We start from the raw sequence: 12,312 nt of genomic DNA on the forward strand, positions 1-12,312 counted from the left end.
TTATTAATTAAAATATAAATAATATAAATTAAAAACCTAATCCTACTACAAATTCTACTCTAAAAGAATTTTATTGTAAAAATAATTCTATCTATACTGGAAATTGTATTATAACTCTTAATTTAAAAGTAATAGCCTACTAATTATTACTAATTATATAGTTTCAATCTAGTATTTAATATTATAAATATATATATGTGTGTGTGATCCAATGGAATTTATTAGATTATAACTTGTAATATTAACTGTAATTTTTATTTTATATGCTCATAAAAAAATTTAATGTAACACCCCTGATTTTTTATATATTATTGTTGGGCTTCGTGTAGGTATCCTTAATTCGCGGAAATTCGACAGTTGTCCGGATCTGTGAATTTCGGGCCAGACAGACCCGTGACCGGAAAAGTCTCCGAATTGGGCCGAGGTTTTGGCTAGCCCCCCATTGTCAGACGTCCCGAGCGCGTCCCCGAAGTCGGAATCGGCAAAGGTAAACCCGAACCTAGTTTTTACGTAATTTTCTAGTGCTTAAATAGGATTAAAAATCCATAAAATATTCGTGGTAGCTTAGAAAATTACGATTCTTTTTGCAATAGCTTAGTAATATTGCTAAGGACCGCGGGGCAAAGTTTTATAATTTTTAGAGCTTGTTTGGGCAGTTTTTGCAAAAATGATCAATAATAAGGACTAAATTGAAATTTTGCGTATTGTGATGGATGATTGATTTGATGGGCCCAGGAGGGGCTGTGTGATATGATTGAACTGTTGATGTATGGATTGTGGATATAGAAGTGTGTTTTGAGCCCTTTTGCAGGTTGGGTAGGTCCTAGGTATAGGGGAGACTCTGCCGGATTTTCGGCACGACTTAGGACGTATTGGTCTTTTTCTTTATTGTATTGAGTCAAATTTGTATTAAATAATTGTAATATAATTGTCAGGTGAGCCGGGACAGCCTTCTTCCTCCGCCCAGCCGCCACAGTAATTTGTCGTCAAGTCTGTGAGTAAAATATTAATTTTAACTGTAATTTCGATATTATTATATGTTCAGCATGCCCATGCATCACTTATATGCATATATTTATGTAGTTAAACTCTAGGCACGAATTATGTTGCATTGATAACTGTTAATGTGCCATGAGTGTTGTTGTGGTAATTTGGAGCAGTGTGCGTGCGTTGGCGTGCGTGTGATGTGGTGTGGACTATGGATAGGACGGGTAGACACGGCTTGAGTTCTTATTGGGACCGGTCCTTCGGGGTAGACACGGCTTGAGTTCTTATTTGGGACCCGATTTGGTATTTAAGTGGAAGTCCGAAATGAGTTCTTCATTTGGCACAGTTGGATTTAAGAGAGTCTGTATAGGATCGGCTCCCATATACTATGAATGATGTTACGAGTGTGTGAGTGCTCCAAATTACCTTTTGATGCTATGATGTGAATATGATGTAAATGTTGCATTTCACTCTCTGAGATTGCATTAGTTTGAGATAGTTATAGAGATTATAGTTAAGATTGATATTTTACTCTCTGAGTCGACGCTCACTCTGTTCAAAAATTTTTACAGAGCCACGGAGGATATTTTGTTCAGGTTAACCTGCTTTTCTACCTCGCAGGTTGTTTATCAATATTTGTGTAATTTTAATTACTCCTAGAATTTCCGCATGTGTTAGCAGAAATTATTTGATTATGGTCTGTAATATTGTTATCATGTTGGACCTGTAAACTAAATATGCTATGCATGTTTGTTGGTTTGGATTATGTATCTTAGCTCCCATTTATTTTATGTTAATAAGTTTGTGGAGGGTGTGCTGAGCTCCCCAAATGACTATATATTGTGTTTACAGGTCGGGTGAGTCAAAACTCCCGTTGGAAAGTCCATTTTATGGCCGGACTCTGTCCGTTTGTTTTCTTGATATTGGGCCCAAATGGGCCTTAGAGTTGGGTTAATGAACAGTTAGGCTTACTACGGGCCTCGGGGGCTTTAAGCTGGCCCAGGTCCTAGTGCCGGTCCGGCCCATAGGTTGGGTCGTGACAAATGTGGTATCAGAGCTTAGGCTCCAGATCCATATGGAAAAATTATCTAAGTGTAGGGAAGAGTCTAATAGGAGTCACATGCGGAGTATAGGATTACATTTCGTCTTTTCTGTAATTCTTTGTTTCTAGATTCTACGTTATACCTCGGGAAATATAAGATTACCTCGATTAGTGTCTTGATTTTCGTGGAGTACACGAAATGTGAAATAGAGTTAGTAGACATGTGAGGTCCATCATGAGGATACGTACTCCAAGAAATGCTATGTTTACATGCGTATGGGTTTAAATGGTGTGCCCATTTCGTGCAAGGCACGCAGTACATAAACGTGAGTCTTGAAAGTACAGTTGCCTAGATAAGGATGAGGATACCATCGCAGCGATCATCAGTGGATTACCCCGTCAGAATAAGTTTATGATAATAGAAGATTCAAGAGAGATAAGAGATTAAGAGACCTAGTCTTCCAGGACGTATCGTAGTAACTATACAATGTTCTCGATGTCTGCTCTGTAAGCTGCAGATTACAGTACCGACATGAGATTATTGTGTAGAGCTGCGTACTTCCCTGTAGTGCTTATGATGAGGAGTTTGCAGCGATCTACTGTTTTGGTACGATAATGCAGGCGAGTTTTATATCTGCAGAGGAGTTGTGAACTCCTGGTTAAGAGCCTAGAGCTAGAATATCGAAAGGTCACAGTTGGGTGGTAACTAGAGTCAGTGACTCAGTTACCCTAGCATGAGCTAGAGTTCTGATGAAGTTGCCATCAGACCAGAGGTTTCGGACTAGTTGCAAAGTAAAGGTGACACCTATAGAGTGAGACCATCTAGTCTTTGGTATGGAATTTTGGATGATTTTTGTAGTATGACAAACATTTTGCTTAGAGCTTAGTGAGAATAGTATATCTTGTGTGTATTAGTATGGAATAAAGTACAACCCTACTACCTAGGGAAGGTCGAAACTATGAATTGATGATTTACGGAGCTATGATATAATAAATGAGACATTAATTTGACATGGTTTTGGGCAAGGTGGTAAATGTAGTACCTTTGTTGCAGCAAGTTAGGGTATAGTCCTATCTTTTCAGAAGGGATCGAAAGTTATTACTAATAATGGTGACCAACAAAATAGTGCCCCAGATGGGACTGTAGAGTGTGGTAGAGAGTAGTTGGCTCGGGTATCCTGTAGAAGATACAAGTTTCATTATAGGAATCATATATAATCAGATCACGATGGATGTAAATCCTTTGAATTGGATGACGGGTTTGGGTGCCCGAAATCTTAAGTTTTGGAACTGAGTAAACATGGAAAATAATAATAATAATAATAATAATAAAAATAATAATAAATAAAATTACCGCAGAATCAGTTCTCGAGGTAGTAAGGGTATTATGTAAGCTAAAGGATAAGAATAGAGATCATACAATAAAAGTATGACTGTAATTTGCTGAGTTCCTTTCTAATTTCAAATTATTCAAAACAATAGTATAATCTAATTATAATAGTGTTAAGAGTAATAAATTAGCGAAGATAAATCACAGAAGGCCAATGGATAAAGAAAGTGCAGAATGAAGGTTTGGACAATTGATTGCAGATGCAATATAATCTAAATGCTAGTGGAAGTACTAGCTAGAGTAGTCAAAGGACCAAATCTGAGTAGCACAGACATATGATAATGCGATAGAGACTCTGAAAGATATAGTTAGCAAGTACAGCTATTATGTTAGGAAGAAGAATGGAACCAGGGATAGAATAGTCAAGTTCTATTTTGGGTAAGACAAAGGAAATAAATGAAAGGACAACCTAAAGAGCGCATAATAAAAGGAATAAAGTTAAGATATAGGATAGGCTAAGTGTTATTCTTGGCAAGGAGAATGACAAGGATGGAAAACCCAAAATGGGACCACATTAGTGAGAAAAGTGATGGAGGTATGGAATACAATAATAATGAGTAAATGTTAGAAGGTGTGCGATGGTATTGCGGACTACCTAAATAGGTAGAGAAAGAGAAGTTAGTAAGCAGTAAGTTGAATAAAAGTCAGTCTAAGGGATCAAATAGGTATGATGAGAGGAAAAGAATGATAGATAATGACACATAGGTTTTAGGTTAGACTTTTGAGATAGTGAGAAGGTAGTTAGAGGTTCGTTATGAATGTCAGGCAAACATTTTTAGTGTGATCAACAGAATCACTTTGTAGTGAAGTAATAACGACAGGACAATAGTAGGGGTAGAACGAAAAGTGACAAGTCTGGATGGTTATAAATCACTAGAAAGTTCAAGGATCAAATTAATGACCCTAGATAAGGGTGGAATTAGTGTTGGATGAAATTTGGAGAGAAAGACCAAGAAACTTAGGTGAAACGTTATAATATGACAATCGGGTGTAGTTGAATATAAGAGGATATTTTCTTTCTTTTCAAGTTTAGCTTGTGCTTTTGGTTCTAGAAGGTTATATAAGGAGCAGACCGAGTCAAGGAGACCTAGTTATTGAGAGTTTAGTAGGCACAAATTCATACATAATTTCTGATATGAGAATGATGATAGTATAGCATACCTAGTATTAAGTATGAAAGGACAAACAGTATGTAATGACAGAGTTAAATTGAGTTAGCTACTAAGGCTTGCAACCGTTGTTTTAAACTATGAATTTGGAGGAAGTACTATTTATGGTTGAGATTCAATAAATAAAATTGTTCTTGATGGGTAATTTGAGGTTGAAGTTTAGAAAGTTATGGGCGATATATGATTATATTAAGGAGAATGAACACGTGAAGTATCTTGTTTGGAATTAAGGCATGACACATATTTCCTACAGTAGTGTTAGTTCGGATGGAACTTATAGTTTATGGGGCTCATATTCATCGGGATAAGCAATTTCCTACTAAAGGTGATAGGGAATGATAATGTTACGATAGTTAAGTTGGAAAAAGGAAAAAAAAAAAAAAAATTTCTATGGGTAATTATAAGTGTTACATAAGGTGAAGAATGTGCTGGTAGGAGTAAATCATAGGGTTAGAATTCTTGAAGTAATGAAACTAGTATTCAAGATAAGACTAAGAAATAAAAAGAAAGTTAAAGTTGATGATGGGATAGACATCTTTGAAGGAAAAGGTGTAAGGATGAGATAGGACTAAAATTAAGGAATAAGTACAGCAGGTTGCAATGATACCAACAATACCAAAAATAGGAAAAGGGAAGTGGATAAGATGCAAAGGACAGGAAGAGAGCTCGATAGAGTTGGAGCAGTTGCCTACCGGTTGGAGCTACCACCCAACCTCTCTCACGTTCATCTCGTGTTTCACATCTCCATGCTCAGGAAATACATTCCCGATCATTCTCATGTACTGCAGCCGGATGTGATAGAGCTAAAAGAGAACTTGACATTTGAGAAGCAGCCTGTAGCCATAGTGGACTACCAAGTGAGATAGCTGAGATCAAAACAGATCCCTATGGTTAAGGTTTTGTGGAGGAGTCAGTCAGTGGAAGAGTGCACCTGGGAGTTAGAACGGGACATGCGTGCAAGTACCATATCACATTCAATGTATAATCATGTGCTTTATTTTGCCTTGTGTAAAATTCGAGGACGAATTTTCGTAAGGGGAAGAATGTAACACCCGATTTTTATATATTATTGTTGGGCTGTGTGTAGGTATCCTTATCGCGGAAATTCGGCGGTTGGATCGGATCTGTGATGGGCGAAGACCGTGGCGGAAAAGTCTCGGGTGGGCGAGGTTTTGGCTAGCCCCATTGTCGACGCGAGAAGCGTCGGAATCGGCAAAGGTAAACCGAACCTAGTTTTACGTAATTTTCTAGTGCTTAAATAGGATTAAAAATCCATAAAATATTCGTGGTAGCTTAGAAAATTACGATTCTTTTGCAATAGCTTAGTAATATTGCTAAGGACATGGGCAAAGTTTTATAATTTTTAGAGCTTGTTTGGCTTTTTTGCAAAAATGATCAATAATAAGGACTAAATTGAAATTTTGCGTATTGTGATGGATGATTGATTTGATGGGCGGGGGGCGAGAGAGTGTGTGTTATGATTGAGCTGTGGATATATGGATTGTGAGTATAGAAGTGTGTTTTGAGCACTTTTGCAGGTTGGGTAGGTCCTAGGTATAGGGGAGACTTTGCCGGATTTTCGGTACGACTTAGGACGTACTGGTCTTTTTCTTTGTTGTATTGAGTCAAATTTGTATTAAATAATTGTAATATAATTGTCAGGTGAGCCGGGACAGCCTTCTTCCTCCGCCCAGCCGCCACAGTAATTTGTCGTCAAGTTTGTGAGTAAAATATTAATTTTAACTGTAATTTCGATATTATTATATGTTCAGCATGCCCATGCATCACTTATATGCATATATTTATGTAGTTAAACTCTAGGCACGAATTATGTTGCATTGATAAGCATTAATGTGCCATGAGTGTTGTTGTGGTAATTTGGAGCGGTGTGCGTGCGTTGGCGTGCGTGTGATGTGGTGTGGACTATGGATAGGGCGGGTGACACGGCTTGAGTTCTTCTTGGGACCGGTCCTTCGGGGGTAGACACGGCTTGAGTTCTTATTGGGACCCAGATTTGGTATTTAAGTGGAAGTCCGAGCTGAGTTCTTCGCTGGCACCAGATTGGATTTAAGAGAGCTGTATAGGGGATCAGCTCCCATATACTATGAATGATGTTACAGGGTGTGTGAGTGCTCCAAATTACCTTTTTGATGCTATGATGTGAATATGATGTAAATGTTGCATTTCACTCTACAGGATTGCATTAGTTTCAGATAGTTATAGAGATTATAGTTAAGATTGATATTTTACTCTCTGAGTCGAACGCTCACTCCTGTTCAAAAATTTTTACAGGCCACAGGAGGATATTTTATTCTGGGTTAACCTGCTTTTCTACCTCGCAGGTTGTTTATCAATATTTGTGTAATTTTAATTACTCCTAGAATTTCCGCATGTGTTAGCAGAAATTATTTGATTATGGTCTGTAATATTGTTATCATGTTGGACCTGTAAACTAAATATGCTATGCATGTTTGATGGATTGGATGAGGGAGCTGAGCTCCCATTTATTTTATGTTAATGAGTATGTGGAGGGTGAGCTGAGCTCCCCAAATGACTATATATTGTGTTTACAGGTCGGGTGAGTCAAAAACTCCCCGTTGGAAAGTCCATTTTATGGCCGGACTCTGTCCGTTTGTTTTCTTGATATTGGGCCCAAATGGGCCTTAGAGTTGGGTTAATGAACAGTTAGGCTTACTACGGGCCTCGGGGGCTTTAAGCTGGCCCAGGTCCTAGTGCCGGTCCGGCCCATAGGTTGGGTCGTGACATTTAAATTATTTTTTTTTATCGATTATGGGTTAAAAGTAAATAATAGAATACAATTTAATTTTTATATAATTACTTTTTATTGACTTTTTCATATTTAAAAAAAATCAAAATATTAGTTACATTGTTTAATATTATAATAAAAAAAATTAATTCAATAATAGTAGAATAAATTTTAAAATTGTGAGATTTTAACTTGGAGTCTCAATAACGAAAGAGAAAAAGCACAGAATATTATTATGCAAAACATGTAATACATCAAAATCACGTTCCCAGGGCATGCTCCATGCTGTTTGAAATTTGTCAAATCTTCTAGATTTTTAAAGATTTCTAGTTATATTTGGAATAAATTTATTATTGTTCCTACTTATTTTACAACTTAAATATTTTATTCTTAATTAATTTAAGCCTATTAAATTATTTTCTTACTTCAGTTTATGATTTACAACTCTATAAATGTTTATGCATTTTCATATTTTATGGATTTAAATAAATTTTTATAATTTTCTCTTTAACTCTCTATGCTTAAGAGTTGTGTTATTTTATTTTTTTAAGAGATTAATTCGTGTGATGATACACACTATATTTTTATATTGATTATAATAAAATTTATATGAAATTCACTATAATTAATAATAATTACGGCCAATAGAAGCCACCTAGTCTTAATTTTGATGTTATCTCAAATGACAATTGGAGCTGTTATTGTGTGGGTATGCCTGCCAAGTCTTCTTCTTCATATTTACAATAAGAAAATCTTTCGATGTAACGCCCTCACCTTAGTTCATATATTCTACTATTTTGATGACTAATATATATTCAGACAGTTAGGATATCTGGAACTATACTCAAACTAGAGTGAGAATGCATAAATTGACTGAATAAAGACTAAGAAAAATTAAGAAAAAATAAAAGAAATGAATTGTAAATAAAAGCCGAGGTCACAACGATGTTGACCGTACGAGGAAGCGACTGTGAAGACAGTTGCTAACCCCTAACCCATAAGGAACCTTAGGAAAATAATTTTTGGGACTCCAATGAATAGTTATTGAGGTCTAAATAACATTAAAAATATTTAAAAAAATTCAAAAAAATTTATTTATCGGTACAGACAAAAAATAACTCAGTGAGCCTAATGAAGGACATTTTTGTCATTTCAACATAATGAATGACATTTTGGTCATTTCAATCCCAGAGTTGAATTTTAACATAAGTGTCAATTAAAATGAGAGAGATTAAAATACATTAAAATAAATTAAAGTTATGAATTATGATATGAAAAATGAGAAAGGAAAAGAAAAAAAATAAAAATGTGAATTTAATTATGATGTAATAAATACATAATTACAAATTGTGACCAATAAGAATTTGACAACCAAGTATAAGAGATAAGAAAGAAGATTAAAGGAGACAAATTTGACTAAAAAGAAGTCATCTTCTTCCCTTTCCCACTCCATAGCCGAACCACCATTCTTCCTCACCTTCCACCATTTTTCTTGTTTTCAAGTTTAATTTTCTTAAGCTTTCTCATCCCAAAACCCTAAACCATCTTCACAAAAATTAATCCTCACGTCAAGAGGATTATTTTGATGATCAAAAAGTGAAGAAATTTCAAGGTTTATACAAGTCAATAATTAAACTACAAATAGGTTAGTGCACTAAACAACCTTCTTTCTTCTTAACTAGTTGAAGCATGCTAAATGAAAAATAATTCTTAAGAAAATAAAAGAAAATTTTGAGTATATAGAGATTTAAATTTTAGGCAACCTTGAAAGATTTAGGAGTTTGATAATTTTGGTTTACCTAAACTTGAATAGTGAGGTTAATTGATATGTTTAAATACAAGGGAAGTGAAATTTGCATGAATATGATTGAAAATTGGATTTTGAGTTAGGGTTTAACCTAACTATTAGGGTTTTTGTGGAATTGTTTGGAATTGATCAAATTAAGACTGATTGTTACTTAATTAAAGTGCTATGAATGACAAATTATAGTTTGGGAGTAAGGAGGAATGAACATAGGGAGTGCATGTTCTTTGTAGGAAATTCGGACCCATGAGTCCAGTGTCTTGTTTTAGCTATAACTAAAAGTGTGTGACTCCAATTGGTATGAAGCCAATTGGAGGTAAAACTATACTCAAAATACCCTATTTTTCATGAAGAAACTATACTCAAATTCTATCCAAATCTTGATCAATTTATAGTCTCAATCTGGATATCCATACACTGAACCCAGAAAAATGACCAAATGAACAGTGTGTTCATTTGGCCACCATACACTGAACCCAAAAAAATCATTTGGCCATAACTCCCTCTAGACAGGTCCAAATGACCTGAATTTTATATCGTTGGAAAGTTTAGACATAGGACTACAACTTTCATTGAGAACACCAAGCCCAGAAATGCCTCTAACTAAATGAAATTACTGACCCAATTTAGGTCACCAAATTGACCAGAATCAATTCTGCCCAGAATTTCCTGGACAGAGACTACCCGACCAGTTTTGGCAAAATGGCCATAACTTAGTCTATAAAAATCCAAATGTAATAAAACCAATGGCAAAATTTTTATAAGACATAGGTCTACAATATTGGTCTTTTGACCAAAACTCATAACCTAAAAGAACTAGGTCAAATGGTTAGAAAAATTTAGCACATCAAAACCAGGAGTTTGACCAAATTACACTTGACCCAAGAATAGTCTTTAAGTTATAACTCCCACTAGGAAACTCTAATTGGGAAGAGCCCAACTGTTCTGGAAACTCAAGAAATAGGGCTCCAACTTTGATTCAGAGACTAGCCTCAAATTTTGAATGTAAGAACCCTTAAATGAAAGTCAATGCTACTGACCTGAACATGGACCCTGAAGACACAGGGCACATAAGTCCAGGCCAGTAATTTGGCTATAATTAATTCTACAAACCTTGAAAAATTATAATTAAAATTTATGAGTGACTATAAGACATAGGGTAACAACTTATATGAAAAACCTTAAACCTAAAAATGACTGTAATAGGTCCAATTAATTAGACTAAGACAGACTCCAGAATCTGCCTAATTCTGGACTCAGAAAGAGATAGTGAACCAATTATGGTTATTTGATCATAACTTAAGTTCTAAAACTTCAAATGACATGATTCAAAAAGGAAAACAAAAACATGACATAGAGAAACAACTTCCATGAAGGAAGTGTAGCCAAATAAGGGCCACATCTTGGCCAATTTGCTAGGTGAATCTAAGATACTAAACTTGGACCTTGAGAAAGGTTCCTAATAGGATTTGGCATATGAGATGAAATAAATTACAATAACTTGTTAAGCATGAAAATGACATGAATCACTGAAACTATGAGTAGTAAATAACATTATTTTGCCCAGAGTACACCTAGACTCATTTATATAGTTTAGATCAATTGGTATACCAATTAGGGACTACATATTGCAGTACTGCCCACATGGATAATTATTGACAGACAACATATATCTAAGATGATTGTTCTACTAGCTTTATGCCTGCCCGATGGCCATAGTGCTAATTTTCATTATTCCTAGCTTATGCCTGCCCCCTGACCTTGTGCCTGATATGACCGTTGTATACTGGGTAGACATACAGATATTTAACTAGTATACTCCCGTGTATCCAGTCTTTATAATCTGTTATAGGTTAATTTGGCACAGTTATGAGAAATAAAATTTTAAATTCAAACAAGTACATGCAAGAACCATTAATATAAATTGTATAAGACCGAATATAAACTATATGAATAAAAAGATCCCGATTAATTTAATTGCTTCCAAAGTTTGATAAGCATGAAAAAAAAAGGGGGGACTGTAAATTCATATAATTGTATGTTACCTTATAAGGTTATACTTAAAATAATTATTTTAAATTGTTTAGTTATTTTTCTTTATATATGCACCACTAAGTGTTATGCTTAGCGCGTTGGTTTTTCCATCGCGTAGGTACAGGAGACCCACAGCAGTAGCAGTAGAGCCTAAACAAGACTTGAGCAGATCTGCTACAGTCTAGATTGTCACATCATCAGTCTTTTTGGTAGGGCTCATGTATATCTAGATTTTGCACTTTGATATTGTATGCAATTAAATGATGTAAGTCATTTTTGGATTGTATATAAATTGTAAATAGTGTACTTGACTCTATATGAATGAAATGAGTTATTATATTTTCTTGAAAAATTTATATGAGCAAATGAGACATGATGTGATTAATGAATAGATGAAATGGATATAAATTGTTTTAACAGGTAACAGTAAAACTCGCCATGCACTAATTAAAAATATAAGAGACTCTGTTTGTGTCTCCATAAAAATGAAATGAGAAAAAAAAATTCTACATGTAAAATAATATAATTAAATTAATATGGTATAAGACAGGATAAAATAGGGTACTCCGACACCGAATGTAACATATCTCACTCGACTATACTGTAGACCGGGTAAGGATTGTTATATTTATTGATATTAGAACAAAGGTTTAGGCGGTCCTAGACCTAGATAGATAAAAAGATATAGTGTGCATAACATGCATGAGCCTTTATTTAGGAGTCGAGGTGACAATAATGTAGTTCTGTTCTTTGTTTGTTTTATAGGATTGATAGAGTCTGATCCTTCAGAGCAAAGGTCTTACAGACCGGAGGAGGAGGAGGTTGGTAGTCATATACCTACTTCTAGTCAGGAGCAAGATAGGAGAGAGGAGTCGTCACATGGTGCTGCGGGTAGAGCACAGTAGGCATTATTGGAGCAGATGACCCAGATGCTCCACTAGTTTACCGAGGCTATTCCACAGCCACAGCCCCAACCAGTACAATGGTCCCCACTAGAGAAGTTAATAAAATATGGGGCCATTGACTTTATGGGTAAGAAGGAAGACAACCCAGCCGCTACTGAGCTTTGGCTAGAGCAGACTGAGAGAGTATTGAAGCAGCTACATTGCACACCAGAGC

General features: G+C 35.4%; 1 long non-coding RNA gene across 1 annotated transcript; it reads left to right on the forward strand.

Annotated features, from left to right (window-relative positions):
* Positions 1 to 334: 334 nt before the first annotated feature.
* On the forward strand, positions 335 to 7,100 carry LOC131180925 (uncharacterized). The gene is made up of 3 exons (XR_009149605.1): positions 335 to 487; positions 936 to 994; positions 6,881 to 7,100. It is a non-coding gene; the product is annotated as an uncharacterized LOC131180925 (long non-coding RNA).
* Positions 7,101 to 12,312: the final 5,212 nt, after the last annotated feature.

Source organism: Hevea brasiliensis, chromosome 1 (assembly GCF_030052815.1).
Source record: "Hevea brasiliensis isolate MT/VB/25A 57/8 chromosome 1, ASM3005281v1, whole genome shotgun sequence".
Classification (NCBI taxonomy): domain Eukaryota; kingdom Viridiplantae; phylum Streptophyta; class Magnoliopsida; order Malpighiales; family Euphorbiaceae; genus Hevea; species Hevea brasiliensis.